General features: G+C 43.5%; 1 long non-coding RNA gene across 1 annotated transcript; it reads left to right on the plus strand.

The window, feature by feature from the left end:
* The first annotated feature begins 7,153 nt into the window (after nt 1–7,153).
* On the plus strand, nt 7,154–13,746 carry LOC111770924 (uncharacterized). Its single transcript, XR_011433325.1, has 2 exons — nt 7,154–7,376; nt 11,343–13,746. It is a non-coding gene; the product is annotated as an uncharacterized lncRNA (long non-coding RNA).
* Nucleotides 13,747–14,183: the final 437 nt, after the last annotated feature.

The following is a 14,183-nucleotide window of genomic DNA, read 5'->3' on the forward strand; positions in this document are numbered from 1 at the left end:
ACGAGCACCACTCCCTCTGGGTGGGCGTAGCCCAGTGCAAGTGGAGGACAGGCTGGGTTTCAGCTCAAATTCACCTCCAGGGCTGAGTGTCCTGGCAGGGCACAACTAAGCCAAGTGATAGACCTGATGATGGGGCCCCTCCCTAGATTATTGCAAGCCTTGGCTGCCTTCACTCTTGTTTGCTGGCTTTAATGACTATTTCCCAAGTTTTCGTCTGACTTGAAGTCAAGGTTGGGTCTCCTAGGGCCTACCGTCTTGACCTTCTGGTCACACTGTAATTGACCCTCCCAAGGCTCACATCTCCACTGGGTACCCCTGGCCTCCTCCGGAGACTGTTCCTGCTCTTCTGTCCTCTTTGTTCCCTAACTGCACAGGCCTGGATTTTTATTATGTCTTCTTGGCATGGCTGAGGCCACACTATAATGTTTAACAAGGTTTTACCTGAGCTTTAACGATAAAGGAAGGAACATAAACTCATATACATGCACATATCCTCCCCCACCCCAGGAACTATATAGATATACATATAGACATAGATATAAAGATATAGATATAGATATAAATATAATCTCCCAGGAAATACTTTACAAATATTGCACAGACTAAGATCTGCCCTGTGCTTTCTCACCAGACCACTACCCTCCTGTCTTCGTGGCTTGCACGTGACCAGGGACAGCTCACCCCCACTGCCAGAAATACTTGGGGCACTTTCATCCTCAGACCCAGCACCAAACTGAGCCATGGCTTCAGAGAGGAGGAAGTTATATTCTTCCTCTCAATCCAGGACCCCTAATTCCTGTCCCAGAAATGATCTCTTGCCAGGATGATCGACGGCTGGAATGTTGCAACCTTCAGGAGAACTGGGCCTCTGCCTGCAAGTGCGTGGTCTGGCTACAAGGCAATCACACAAAGAAGTGATATCAATATATTTTCCCAAGTTTGATTTCAAAAAGTCTATGGATGCAGGTTCACGCATGGACTTTTTGTGAGGAACACTTAAGAGGATTTCAGTAAAACAGCGCTTTAAATTATTAATGGACCATCACCAGAGTCTCTCTTGACAGAACCACTATGGACTGAGTACAGTCCACAGTGTAGAGAGTCCTTGGCAGATCTTCAGATGGAGCTAACGTAGTTCCTGTAGGTTCCAATGGGTTGTAAGGATGGATGAAAGAGCAATACGGCAGCCTTAAAACATGACCACAAATTCTCCGACACTCTTCCTATCAAGAAGTAGAGTCTGTGTCCTCTGCCCTGAAATCTGGCCGAGCCCGTGTCTGCTTTGACCAATATCGAATGACAGAGTGATGCCATGTGACTTCCAAGACCAGGTCACAAAAGACCACACAGTCCAGACTTGCTGTCTGGGATATTTGCCCTTGGAGCCCTGAACTCCCACGTAAGTGGTCCAACTAGCCTGAAGCTACCATGCTGCGGAGACACATATACAGGTGCTGTGGCAGAGAGCCCAGCTAAGTCTGTCCTTCATCTAGCCTAGCTCACAGACTGGATGTGAGCCAACAAGCCGTCTTGGAAGTGGATCTTCCAGCTCCAACAGTTCTAGCCCCCTGCTATGTGAGTCATCCCAGATGTGGCCCCAGACATCCTAGAGGGAGAAGAGCCATGCATTCTGCTTCCTTTCCAAATTCCTGACCTACAGAGTCTGTAGAGCATAGTGATAAAATTGGTGTTCTTTCATACCGCTAAGTATTGGGATGGTTTATTCTGCAACAATAGATGAGTGAAACATGCAACCTCTTTTCAATTATTTCCCTTCTTTAGTATTAAATTTCACATCCTTATCTCTTCAAGCACAGATCTTCCTCAACTTATGATTGTGTTACATCCCAATAAACCCATCGTAAGTTGAAAATGCATTTAATAAACCCAACCCACCGAAAATCATAGCTTAGCCCACCCTAAACATGCTCATAACACTTAGATTAACCTACAGTTGGGCACAATCCTCTAACACAAAGCCTATTTTATAATAAAGTGTTGATTATCTCGTGTAACTGATTGAAGACTGCACTGAAAGTGACAAACAGAATGGTGGTCTGGGGACAGAACGGTTGTCAGTGGATCGGTTGCTCACCCTTGTGATTGCGGGGCTGACTGGGAGCTGCAGTCACAGCCTCTGCCCAGCATCACGAGAGAGGATCATGCTGTACGTTGCTAGCCCAGGAAAAGATCACAATTCAAAATTCGAAGTATGGTTTCTATTGAATTCATGAGACTTTCACACCGTCGCCAAGTCAAAAAATTGTAAGTCAAACCATTGTAAGTTGGGAACTGTCTGTATAAGAATAGAAATGTCATGTTGCTTACTTTTACTTGTTTCATTTCAACTGTAGTGGGAATGTGTTCATTTCCTGGAGCTGTTTTAACAAATCGCCATGAACTTGATGGCTTGAAAAAGAGAGATTTCTTCTCTCACAGCTCTGGAGGCTCGGAGTCCAAAACAGAGGTGTCGGCAGGGCGGTGCTTCCTTAGGGAAGATGCCTTCCTTTCCTCTTCCTGTGTTGGGTGGCCCCAGGCATTCCTTGGCTTGTGGCTGCATCGCTTCAATCTCTGCCTCTGTCCTCGTGTGGCCTCCTCTGTGTGTATCTCTCTGTGTCCTCTCCTCTCCTTCTAAGGACAACTGTCATTGGATTTAGGGCCCATCCTAAAACCAGAATGACTTTATCTCAAGATCCTTAACTAACGACATCTGCAAAGTCCTTATTTTCAAATAAAGTCACTTTCTGAGGTTCTGGGTAGACATGAGTTTTCAGGGGACGGTTTCAACCCACTAGAACAGATCACAAATCTCAGGGCAAAGGGTAGCTTTCTTTTTTCTACTATTCAATTTGATCAATATGTCAAGTAACTCTGTTCACTTGATAGCAGAATTGAGGTTTAAACTCAACCTCTTTGGGATAAACCGAATTTGAGGAGTCTTCCTCTCTTTCCTTTATTCCTCAGGTGGAAGGGAAGTCCTGGTATTTCTGGGGGCGAGGCAGTGTCTGGCGACGCTGAGGAGGGCAGTATTAGGTATAGCCATCTCTGTCTTCTGCTGGCCCTCCTTGACGTCTACCTGGCTGGAGCAATTTACTGCTAAGCTATTGAAGTTTAAGCTGCAGGGTCCTCTGAAGGCCTTAGAATGTGTTCAAATGGTCATGTGTTTATAAAATTCGCAAAAGTAAGCAACAAATTAAGACTGCCGTTTTTTTTCTGCTCTGACTTCCCCTCCGTTTCTATTTTCCTTGTGTGGGTGTTGAGAGTGGCCCTGGGTGACTTTTGTATTTGCTTGAGTGGAGTTTAGGTTGGAAGGATATTTAGCTTGCGTTAAATGGGATGTATTTATGTGGTTTTTCGACGATATCACGCATAGTTATTAATAACCATCCTGATGGGGAAGGACTTCCAGGAATACTCCCCCAGCCCACTGGGTGGATTTATCCACTGCTGGGACATAAATGTGCAATCAGAGAACAATCTGCACCAGTGCTGAAAGCATGTGGGGAGTGGAGGAGAAATAATGCGTAAAATGTGTGGAGCTAGAGGCCAGTCTGGAAAATTCTTCTAGTCATCAAAGTATAAAGCTGTAAGCATAGGATTAGGTCCTCTCTAAGGCCCCCTCGAAAGAGTAGTTCTCCTCAATTGGGAATAACCTTGGTAATACAGAGTATTCAATTACAAGTTCACTATGCATGTTTTTTATTTTCTGATCAGATTCACATGAAATAGGATTTATCTGAGTTTCTATGCTTATGGGACACCAGCCTGTAGCAGTATCACAAATAGTGGATACACCTGCAACCACTTTCATATGAAAGAGAGATCATAGAGGTTTCCTCAAACTTGAAAACAATCCTAAACATTTATATAACATTATCAATAGCAACTTGTGAAGTGGAAAGGAACTTTTCCAAACTTGTCAATAATAGAACATTTTGAACAAACATGATAGAGAAAAGGGCTGTATTATATTTATATTCTCTCTATAAAAATGATATTATTGGGGCTGGCCCCATAGCCCAGTGGTTAAGTTCAGTGCACTCTGCTTTGGCAGCTCGAGTTCAGTTCCCAGGCACAGACCTACAGCACTCATCAGCCATGCTGTGGCAGTGACCCACATACAAAATAGAGGAAGATTGGCGCAGATGTTAGCTCAGGGACAATCTTCCTTAAGCAAAAAGAGGAGGATTGGCAACAGATGTCAGCTCAGGGTGAATCTTCCTCAGAAAGAAAAAAATGATACTATGAAATAGATAGCTAATAAATGTATGTTAAAAGTACAATAAAGGTGTTTTAAGCAGTTAATTGATAACAAATCTTAATTTTCTGGACTTCATGATGTTTGTGCTATTTGCCAGTTTTAAATTTATATATCATTCTGTGTTCTTTTCTTACTCTATTAACATTCATACCTACTTTTATATTTATAATGTTGCATTCTTTTCCTTCAGGGGTACCCCAAATATATCAGCTTTGGGGTCCCACAAAACCTGAATCCTCTCCTGTCTCTCCTTTTTTTTTTTTTAAATATTGGCACCTGAGTTAACAACTGTTGCCAATCTTCTTTTTTTTTTTTTCTGCCTTTTCTCCCCAAATTCCCCCAGTTCATAGTTGTATATTTTAGTTGTGAGTCCTTCTAGTTGTGGCATGTGGGACGCCGCCTCAGCATGGCCTGATGAGCGGTGCCATGTCTGCAGTGGGATCCGAACCAGTGAAACCCTGGGCTGCCAAAGTGGAGTGCGTGAACTTAACCACTTGGCCATGGGGCCGGCCCCTCTCTCTCCTTTAATCTGCACAAACCCCTCTGGAATTTCTATTAGTTCTTCCTCTGCTTCTAAAGACTTGACCTGGAAGGGGGTAGCCTGGCTCCTTGCCTAGTCTCTTTTCAAGTTATAGACCAGGGCAAAACGTTAATGCCATGCTTTCTTTGGGCTTGGTCTTCTGAAGCAGGAAATGACGTGTTTGAGTTGTAGCATGAATGAGTTGTAATGTAAAGGGAGTTCATACTCTTTGGAAAGGGATTCATGCCTCATTGATTCTCTAGTTGGGGGAAGGGGACTGGCAATGAATGCTTAGACTCTAAAGAAGCTTGTTAAGACAACAGTTATCTTGGATGTTGGAACAAGGGAGGTGACATTTCCTTCCTGTCTTTAAACCATTCCATGGATCCATGAAAAAAATATTGACAATGTGGTCCCTTAGGAATTGGGAACACCAGAAGCTTGTTTTATTGAACATGTTCAGAAATAACTAGGGAACAGCATTGTATAGTGAATTTTCTAAGTCTCTAGTATCATCCATGGTGGTCTTGTCCATGGTGTCATCAAAGTCTTTCAGGAATTGAAGGTCTATAGAATCATCAAAATCTTTCAGGAAGTGAAGGATGACGTTACTGCAAAAAGACCCTCCAAGATCCCAAGAATGGGCAAAATGATGCTGGCTTACCTTAGCCCCAGCCAGTATAAGGTTAGATGAATGAGGCTGAGGCTCAAAGAGGCCAAGAGGCTCAGCCCTGGCATCTAAGAGAATTTCCCCTGTGATTCTTTTTACATCCTCATGGTGTGCACTGGAATGAATCAAGGCTTGTGAGTCTCATTGGGAAGGGCAAAGAAAACAGCAAAGGGATAGTATGACCCCACATAAAATCAACGAGAACTTACTCTGGAAATGCCGCTGGATGGCCCCAATGAAGTTAGAGAAACAGAGAAGGAAACTAGCGTGATCAAGTGGATGGAGGATCTTCAAATTGAGGACTGATGTTTTTACATTTTTAGAGTCGTATCTTTAAGTCTGGAAAGCTGAAAGCTTCCACATCACAAAAGGTGTGAAGGGATTCAATAATAAAAGCTAAGAACCACAATATATGGGAAATTACAGGAAAATTCTTGGAGCTCAAAATAAGTGACTTTTGGATCCATGAAATTATGCATCGCTTCACATCGCGGATAGTAGACTCAGGGGACTTTGGCATGTAAACAACAGGGAGTACGAAAGGGCCATGTGTGTAAAAAAAACCCAAGCAATCTCCAAGGACTTATAAAAATCATCTTTTGCTACTCCCACAGATTCCTAAGATGCTTCGGAGGAATAGGAACTTCCAAGTGATGTGGAGGTCCTATAGTATCTCAGATGAGCAGTTGTACAATTTTGCTAGAAAACTTCAAGTCTGTTATTCAAAGAGGGGATCAAGAGCCTGTCTTTGGAAGCCAAGAGACCTGGATTTGCATCTGGGTTTGAATCTGGACTCAGCCACTTACTACCTCTGAGTTGTGGGGACGATCACTTAATCTCTCTGAATTTCAGTTTCCACATCTGTAGCACGTGGAAACATGCTCATGGACACGAGACTCTTTTCCCCCACAAACTCACAAGGTGTTGTCAGGATTAAATAAGATAATATGTGTAGGACCTAACACACTCAATAAATGGTACATTTTATGAACTCATTTGTACCTGTAAATTCCTGAAGCCTCAGTTACAGATAAAACATGTACGTATTTTTACAGTGAGCATTTGAAGCAATTGAAGCATACCTAGGGAGTTCATGACCTTGGTTATTTATTTGTTGTGTGTGAAGACACATGCTGACTGGGCACTTCATATAACTCCATCCCACTACTGTCCCTGTAAGTGGTTACAGATATTAAATAGATGGCATTGGGATTTACTGTGAAGTCCAAGATGGTTCTATCAACCCTCGTGAAATTACTTTCATCAACAAATGTCAGCTTTGGAATTTTCCTTATAAAAGCTAATTCCAGTCTTCCTTGGAATTCTTAAATAGCTCAGCAAGCATTTGAGATCTGATATAAGCAAAGAAACCATTTGCTTAGGAAGAAATAAACTACCTTAAATGCATACACACTTGCAAAACACAGTCATTGCTTTCACTGCTTTCTTTTAGTATTTTGGGGCCAAGCTCTCTAGTCATGGGCTACACAAAAGCTTTTTCTGAAATCCATCTCCTGCAAGAGATTAGCACCAATTCTGAGAGATTCCATTCGTCTTGTTTACATTCCTTGTGCAATTTCGGGAACACTGTGTTCCTTTTCTTGCAGTTACACAACGACATTGCCATGCAGCACTGGACAAGCTTCCCACTTCATGCCTGGATTTCCGGCCAGCATTCTTTGCAGACAGCTCTGGGATGTCTAGGTGGGCTGGTACAGAGAAAAGAACATGGGCTTTAGAGACAGTCAGACAAACCTGGGCTCAAGCCCTTCTGCTGCCATTTGTGATGTACTTACTTAATCTGACTCTTAGTTTGTTTTCCTTCTCTTCTGTAAAGTGGAAATAATCATATAGTCTCGGGAGGATCATTGTGAGGATCAAATAAGACAATGTGTGGCGAGTCTCCAGCATAGTGCCTCACAATCGTAAGTATTCCCATAAATGAAGTCCTCACAATCGTAAGTATTCCCATAAATGAAGTCATTATTTTAAGAGTGGCACTAAGGCAATGTGCAATGTTCTTTTCTTTGCTGCAATCTCCAACACCAAAATGCTCTGCCTTGCTTAAAGTTGCCAAAGATGCACACAAGGTGTTCCACTGGAGAAGGCGCTATCAAGATATGGGTTCTTGCCTTTAGTAACTATCTTTTAAGATGTTCTGTGGCTTAGCAAAAAGGCTGTCTGGGTGACCAGTTGGTCACTTTCTGAATCAATGTTGTAACATCTCTGGAGACAGAGGAGGCATACCTCACTATGAACTGTGAAGAAGCAGATACGTGAAGGGAAGGGAAGTGGGCCTTGTACGATGATGACAAGAACACTTACAATAATCCAAAACAAGTGTTGTGTCTCTGCAGCTTACCTTTTGCATGACTGAAGAGGAGTGTATGTGGCCACAGATTGTATGTAATTGTTATGCACAGTTATGTAGAATGAACACTCACTTTTCAGTGAATACATTCTCTTCAAACTTCCTTCACGTGGGGGTTATTCTATGAAAGTGAAGATGCCAGGCTGGCCCTGAACAGTCTGAGAAGACTTACTTGAGTGAGTCTTGCCAGGGAGGGATAAACGGGTTGGTGTTTGCCTTGTATGTGCTAAGCATTTGCTCTTAGAAGGTCGTGGGAAGCACCCCAAGGAGCGATGGTGGGGAGCTCCTGGTACTCACAGTATGGCATGGCGGAGGGAGAACAGATTTTAGAGTTACGTAGGTCTAGACTTGACTCTTGGCTCCGCCACTCATCCTTTACTTTGAAAGAGCTGCTTCACCTTGCTGATGTACCTCATTTTAAAATGAAAACAATAATGTCTACCTTGCAGAGCAGTAGTTACTATTATAGATAAAAAGTTCTACTGTACTTTGCACAGTGCCTGGTAGAATGGGATAACAATAAATGATGGTCTATATTGCCGTTGCTTAAAAATAATCTAGGCCTACATAGAAGAAGGGTGATGGGGCCACAAACCAGGCCAATTTGTTATGCAAATGAACGGGTCTCTACACAGGCCTGTTTGCCCTGGGCATTACATCATTAGTAGGTGCTCACAGAAGAATAACGACAGCTAGAATTTATTACTAAGTGAAATTCTGGCCAGGGCCTAGTGCCATAGCAACCTTCTTGATGCCTGGTTGGCCTGGGGGCACTGACCATGCTAATGTGTCCATCTATCACTGAGGACCTGAGGAACACTCTCCTCTTTCACAAGGCCCTCCCACATGTGGTAGAGCTCCTTGGGTGGATGAACACTGGCAACTTGAAGGGCCGTGGCAATACTGTGCTTTGAGTGTGAGCTGGGCCAGCATAATGTCATCCATCTGTCCCACTTTCTCATGGGAAGGACCATCTCCCAGCTCCATAGCACCGCTCCCAACCAAATGTAATACAGACCAAGACAGCAAAGCATGAGTCTTCTGGATCTAGTGGGACTGGGCTTGATCTGATAATCTATGGCACTATCCCACTGGCTTGGGGATGGATAGAATCCATAGTGTAAATGAGATGTGTAAAGGAGAAGGGTTGGTTGTTCACCAAAGGACTATGCTCCCTTCTGTGTTGCTGGAAAGTGGATACTCAGCCAGGGATGACATTCCCCAGAAACATTTGCATCTAATTTGGGCCATGTGATTGGGTTCTGGCTATCAGAATGTGGGCAAAATTGATATAAACACTTCCAGGCTTGACCTATAAAAACCTTGTGCGTGATCCTTTGCTCTTTCTATCCTGTATGTTGGCTGGATGTCAAATGCCACGGGCAGCATGCAAGTCACGCACTGAGGATGGCATTCTCTTTCAGTGGGGTCTCCACTGTAGACGGTGTAGAGTGGAGCTCTGCCTTTCCTTGCCTTGTGTTAATCAGACATTACATGAGTGGGAAATAAATTTCATAAATTAAATTTTGTATTTCATATGAATATATAATAGCTAGTACCATCTTAATTAATGCAAGATGATCTGTAACTGACTTTCCCCCAAATGTCAGCCCAGGTAAGCTGGAGATTTGGCAGTGTAGCGAGCAGATAATTGGGGGTGTCTGGCAGGTGATCACACTAAGTGAGACCAACATAACTTAAATTGACATTCAGCACATATTTACAACCTTCAGGACAAGAAGAAGGAAGCTTGATATTTAAAATTTAAGTCTAGAGCCTTGAATGTTGAGTAGATTATAATGCATGATAAGCCCCAGCTAAGACAGAAGGAAACATCCATTTACTACAGATTATTTTTTTTTTCTGAGGAAGATCGCTCTGAGCTAACATCTGATGCCAATCCTCCTCTTTTTTTGCTTGAGGAAGCTTAGCCCTGAGCTAACTTCTGTGCCAATCCTCCTCTATTTTTTCTCATGGGAGCCACCTCCACAGCATGGCTGGTGAGTGGAGTAGGTCCACGCCCGGGATCTGAACCTGTAAACCTGGGTTGCCAAAGTGATGTGTGTGGAACTTTAACCCATTGGCCATGGGGCTGGCCCCCATTTACTACAGACTTTTAAAGGTTGTTTCTGGGCCTGCCCAGCAGCACAGCAGTTAAGTGCGCACGTTCCGCTTCGGCGGCCCGGGGTTTGCCAGTTCGGATCCCGGGTGTGGACATGGCACTGCTTGGTAAACCATGCTGTGGTAGGCATCCCACATGTAAAGTGGAGGAAGATGGGCACAGATGTTAGCTCAGGGCCAGTCTTCCTCAGCAAAAAAAGGAGGATTGGCAGCAGATGTTAGCTCAGGGCTAATCTTCCTCAAAAAAAAATAAATAAAAAGGTTGTTTCTTGGAATTTCTTTATCCAAATGAACATTTTTGGAGTTCCTGCTCAGTAATTATTTACTGATGAATTAATTTAATCAGGGAAGAAAATCCAAGGACTTTATATTCCCATCCTGATTTGTGCAAAATTGTTCAGATGTCTTAAAGCAAAGGAAAAATATAGTCCGAATAATAATCAGTTGGATTCCTAAACGTCTTAACAAGATTGATAAATGACTGCTTAACTGTCAAGGTAATATCACAACATCTCCTGGGTTTTGTCTTTCATTTCAACCCTCTCCCACATAAGGAAGCGTCCTGGGTGAGACGGCTGTCTTTCACTTCTGTAGCTTTGGTGGGCATTCCTCTCCTGACCTTTATCAGCCTGGCCCATAGACTTCTCGCACTGGGAAGTTCGCCAAGTCCCTCACATTTCAGCCACATAAGGCAAAACTCACCAGAAGCATGCCCTTCCCTTCTTTTCCCGGCAACAATTACTTTATCCAGTCTCTGGGAAGTGCTGTCCACCGTCAGCTGTGCAGTGTGTGTGTACATGTGTGTGTCTTACCCACGAAACAATGCAGCATAAAAAAGACATTTACAAGAAGCAACAGAAAGGGCTTTTCCCAGGACTGCCTGCAAATCCCTAACCTGTCAGACAAGCTTCCTTCGTCACTTTCCTCCTGCAGGAGCTGCTCCGGCCTAAGCTGGGTGGTGGTCTGCCTTGCACCGGGAGGGCAGTTCACCCCGGGGGATCCTGGCAGGGGGTGTTGTGCATATTTTCAGTGGTCTCTAGACACCCAAATTCTGCTCACTTTTCTCTTCTAGAAAAGTGATCTACTCCCCGAAAGTATTTTTTTCTTGCTTCAAGTAAAACAAGTGTCTTAGAATTGATGTTTGTCATGTTTTTCTCTCATCCAGCACTGTATCTGAGATTCTGGAGATGCCACTAATTGTCCTCTAGTTTTCCTGGGGGTTAGTCTACGTACTAACGTAACGGCTATAATCATAACTCTGATTCAGGAACATTCCCAAACAGTCGATTCAGTGAAAATATGAATACTGCTCATACCTGGTGTCCCGGTTACTGTTGTTGTATAAGACATTACCCCCAAAATTTAGTGGTTTAAAACAACCATCTGATTATGCTCATAGGTTCTGTGGATTTGGAATAGAGACGGCAGGAGTGGCTTGCCACTGTTCCATGATATCTCGTGCCTGGATAGCTGGGAGCGACACAGCAGTTGGGTGATAAAATCATCTGAAGGCTCCTTCACTCACATGCCTGGTGCCTGGCCTGGGAGCACTTGAACGTGAGCACCATTGACTAGAGCACCCATCCAGGGCCTCTCCTTGTGGTGTGGCTTCCTCGCAGCATGGCGACCTCAGGGTAATCGGACTTCTAACATGGAAGCTCGGAGTTCCCAGTGCAAGTGCTTCAGGAGGCAACACAGAAGCTCCACGGCCTTTTATGACCTGAAGTCGTGCAGCATCACTTCCACTGCATTCTATTGGTGGCAGTCAAGTCACAGATTCAAGGGAAGGAGAATTAGACTCCATGTCTTAAGGGGTTAGTGGCAAGGTTCTAGAAGAGCCTGGATGGGAGATGTTGTGATCTCTTCATCTTTGGAAAATATAATTGGAAAATATAATCGGAAAATATAATCGGGATTCATGTTGCAGAATTTGAAGTCACACGTGGTCAGTGCTCTGCACTTTGCAAACAAAGTCCAGGAGGGGAAAAATCTTTTCTCATGGAGGTGAATCTGGTTGCATTCTAGCCAAACCTGGAAAGATGAGACAGACAAGCAGGAACTAAATTAGGCAGAGGAGACTGCGTTTTAATACACGGGGGTAAGAAAGTATGGGAAAATGTGACCACAGCCTTGAACCTACGGGATTGGAGAGGGGCTTGGGGGGGAAGGAGGCAAGCTCGAAATGTAGATGGAGGCCGAATTTGTTTGAGCATTTGACTGACAAAGCGAAGGACCAGAAAAGCTGCTTCTCTCAGTGCCTCCTGCCATCCCCCTCCCCTCAGTAGTCCCTCTACATTTAAAAATCTTATTAGTATCACTTTAAATCAGGTGAGCACTCCTTTGCTCTTTTGGATGTACTTAGGCATAAATGTACTTTGCTATCTCTTGGGTTCTCATTTTCACACTATTACATCTTTGTGTACTTTATCTCGGCCCCGCCCTACAGCTTTGATTTTTCCCATGACCTTATTCAAAACATAAAGAGAATAGACCCACTTGACTCTCTTTCTTCCTGGTTTTCTTCTTCATTCATTCCATCTCTCTCCTTGCTCTGTAAAACTGCCCTTGATTCAGCATCACACATTTTAATCTTTAGTTGTGTGTGTTACTCGTATTTTAAAGAGCCTACACCCTGGATGCTGACTTAAAAATTTTTCCAGGCAAATTTATTGAAGGTTGGGGCGATATTTAATCATCTTTGTATCTCCAGTGCCTAGCAAGAAGGCAAGATTCAGTGGTTGGATCAACACAATCCATATCTGGAAGTACACCTGGGTGTTATTCAAATCAAGAGTCAGGAAGGAAAGGCAATTTAAAAATACACTCTCAGCATCTGTATTGGGCAATTGCTACGGGGAATAAAGAGACAAAGAAGCAGTCCCTCCCCTCAATGAGCTTCCGATCTACTGGTGGTGCCAAAGCCCTAACACATGGAAAGATAAATAATGACAGGCTGGTAGCAGAATAAAGGCCTCCCTAAAATGTCCACATCTTAATGGAAACTGTGAATATGTTACTTTACGTGACTAAAGAGGCTTTGAAGATGTAATTAAGTCAAAGCTCCAAGATGGGGAGCTTATCCTGGATTATCCAGCAGGGCCCAATGTAATCACATGAGTCCTTATAAAGGAAAGAGGGAGGCAAGAGAGTCCAACTTCCGCAATATGAGAGGAACTTGACCGGCCACTGTTGGCTATGTGTCAAGAAATGGAACCAGACGCTAGAAGCTGGAAAAGGCAGACAGGAACACAGCCCTGCCTACCCCTTGATTTTAGTCCAGGAAGACCCATCTCGGACTTCTGATCTTCAGATTGCAAGGTAACAAATTCGTGTTGTTTTAAGCCACTTGCGGCAATTTGTTACAGCAGCCACAGGAAACTAACACAAACAGCGAACTTAAATGAGACAAAAGTTCAGAAAATAGTGTCATAGGTCAATGTGCCAGAAATTGCCAAATACTGGAGTCTCTACGGTAATGCCATATATGGATCCTCCCTCTCCCCCCAAAAAAACCTTACTTCTGCAAAATCAAGCATGAAAAATAATTGGGCTTATGGGAAAAGTAGGGTTGGGGCAGATCATTAAAAACTTATGGAACTTACACCCAGAGCACTAATAAAAACAATAACAAGCTAATAAAAATATAAGAAGGGTTCATCCCCACTGGCTTTGCAGCTACATCAGTCAGTCCATCCTTCACAGCTTTGTACCTGGGCTCACTTTCTCCTTGAGAATGTAAAGTTCATAAGGGCATTTGTTTCTGAGAGTGACTTGCTTCATTAAAATTAAAAATACAATCCTGAGAGTGTCTTCTCCGTCAGTCATTTCTTTTTAAACACTAGGGGAAATGTCTTTGCAAATCCTTCATCTTCACGTGCAACTTCCCCAGACATATTGGAAAGTCCAGTTTCTTGAAGTTATGAAACCAGCTTCCTACTTGCACCAATGGAAGACACTTTTGCAAGATATTCAGATTATTTTTTTTCTCAAAGTTTTTATATAGTGCTGAAACTTTCTATTTAACCCTGAAAACCCTTGCTGCTTGTTGCTTCAAAATGTTGATCGGCTTGAGAAAACTGAGTAAGAGCAGACTGTAACCATGGAAGCAATGGGTGCTCTGAGTTCAAGCAAGGACGGCATGGTTGGAGAAGACCTCCTACTGGAGGTGCCCGTGAGCTGAGCCTTGAGAATGAGTAAGACTGTGGAGGGTATAGGGTTACCTTCCATGTGGAGGGAGGAG

This window comes from Equus caballus, chromosome 27 (assembly GCF_041296265.1).
Source record: "Equus caballus isolate H_3958 breed thoroughbred chromosome 27, TB-T2T, whole genome shotgun sequence".
In the NCBI taxonomy this organism is placed as follows: domain Eukaryota; kingdom Metazoa; phylum Chordata; class Mammalia; order Perissodactyla; family Equidae; genus Equus; species Equus caballus.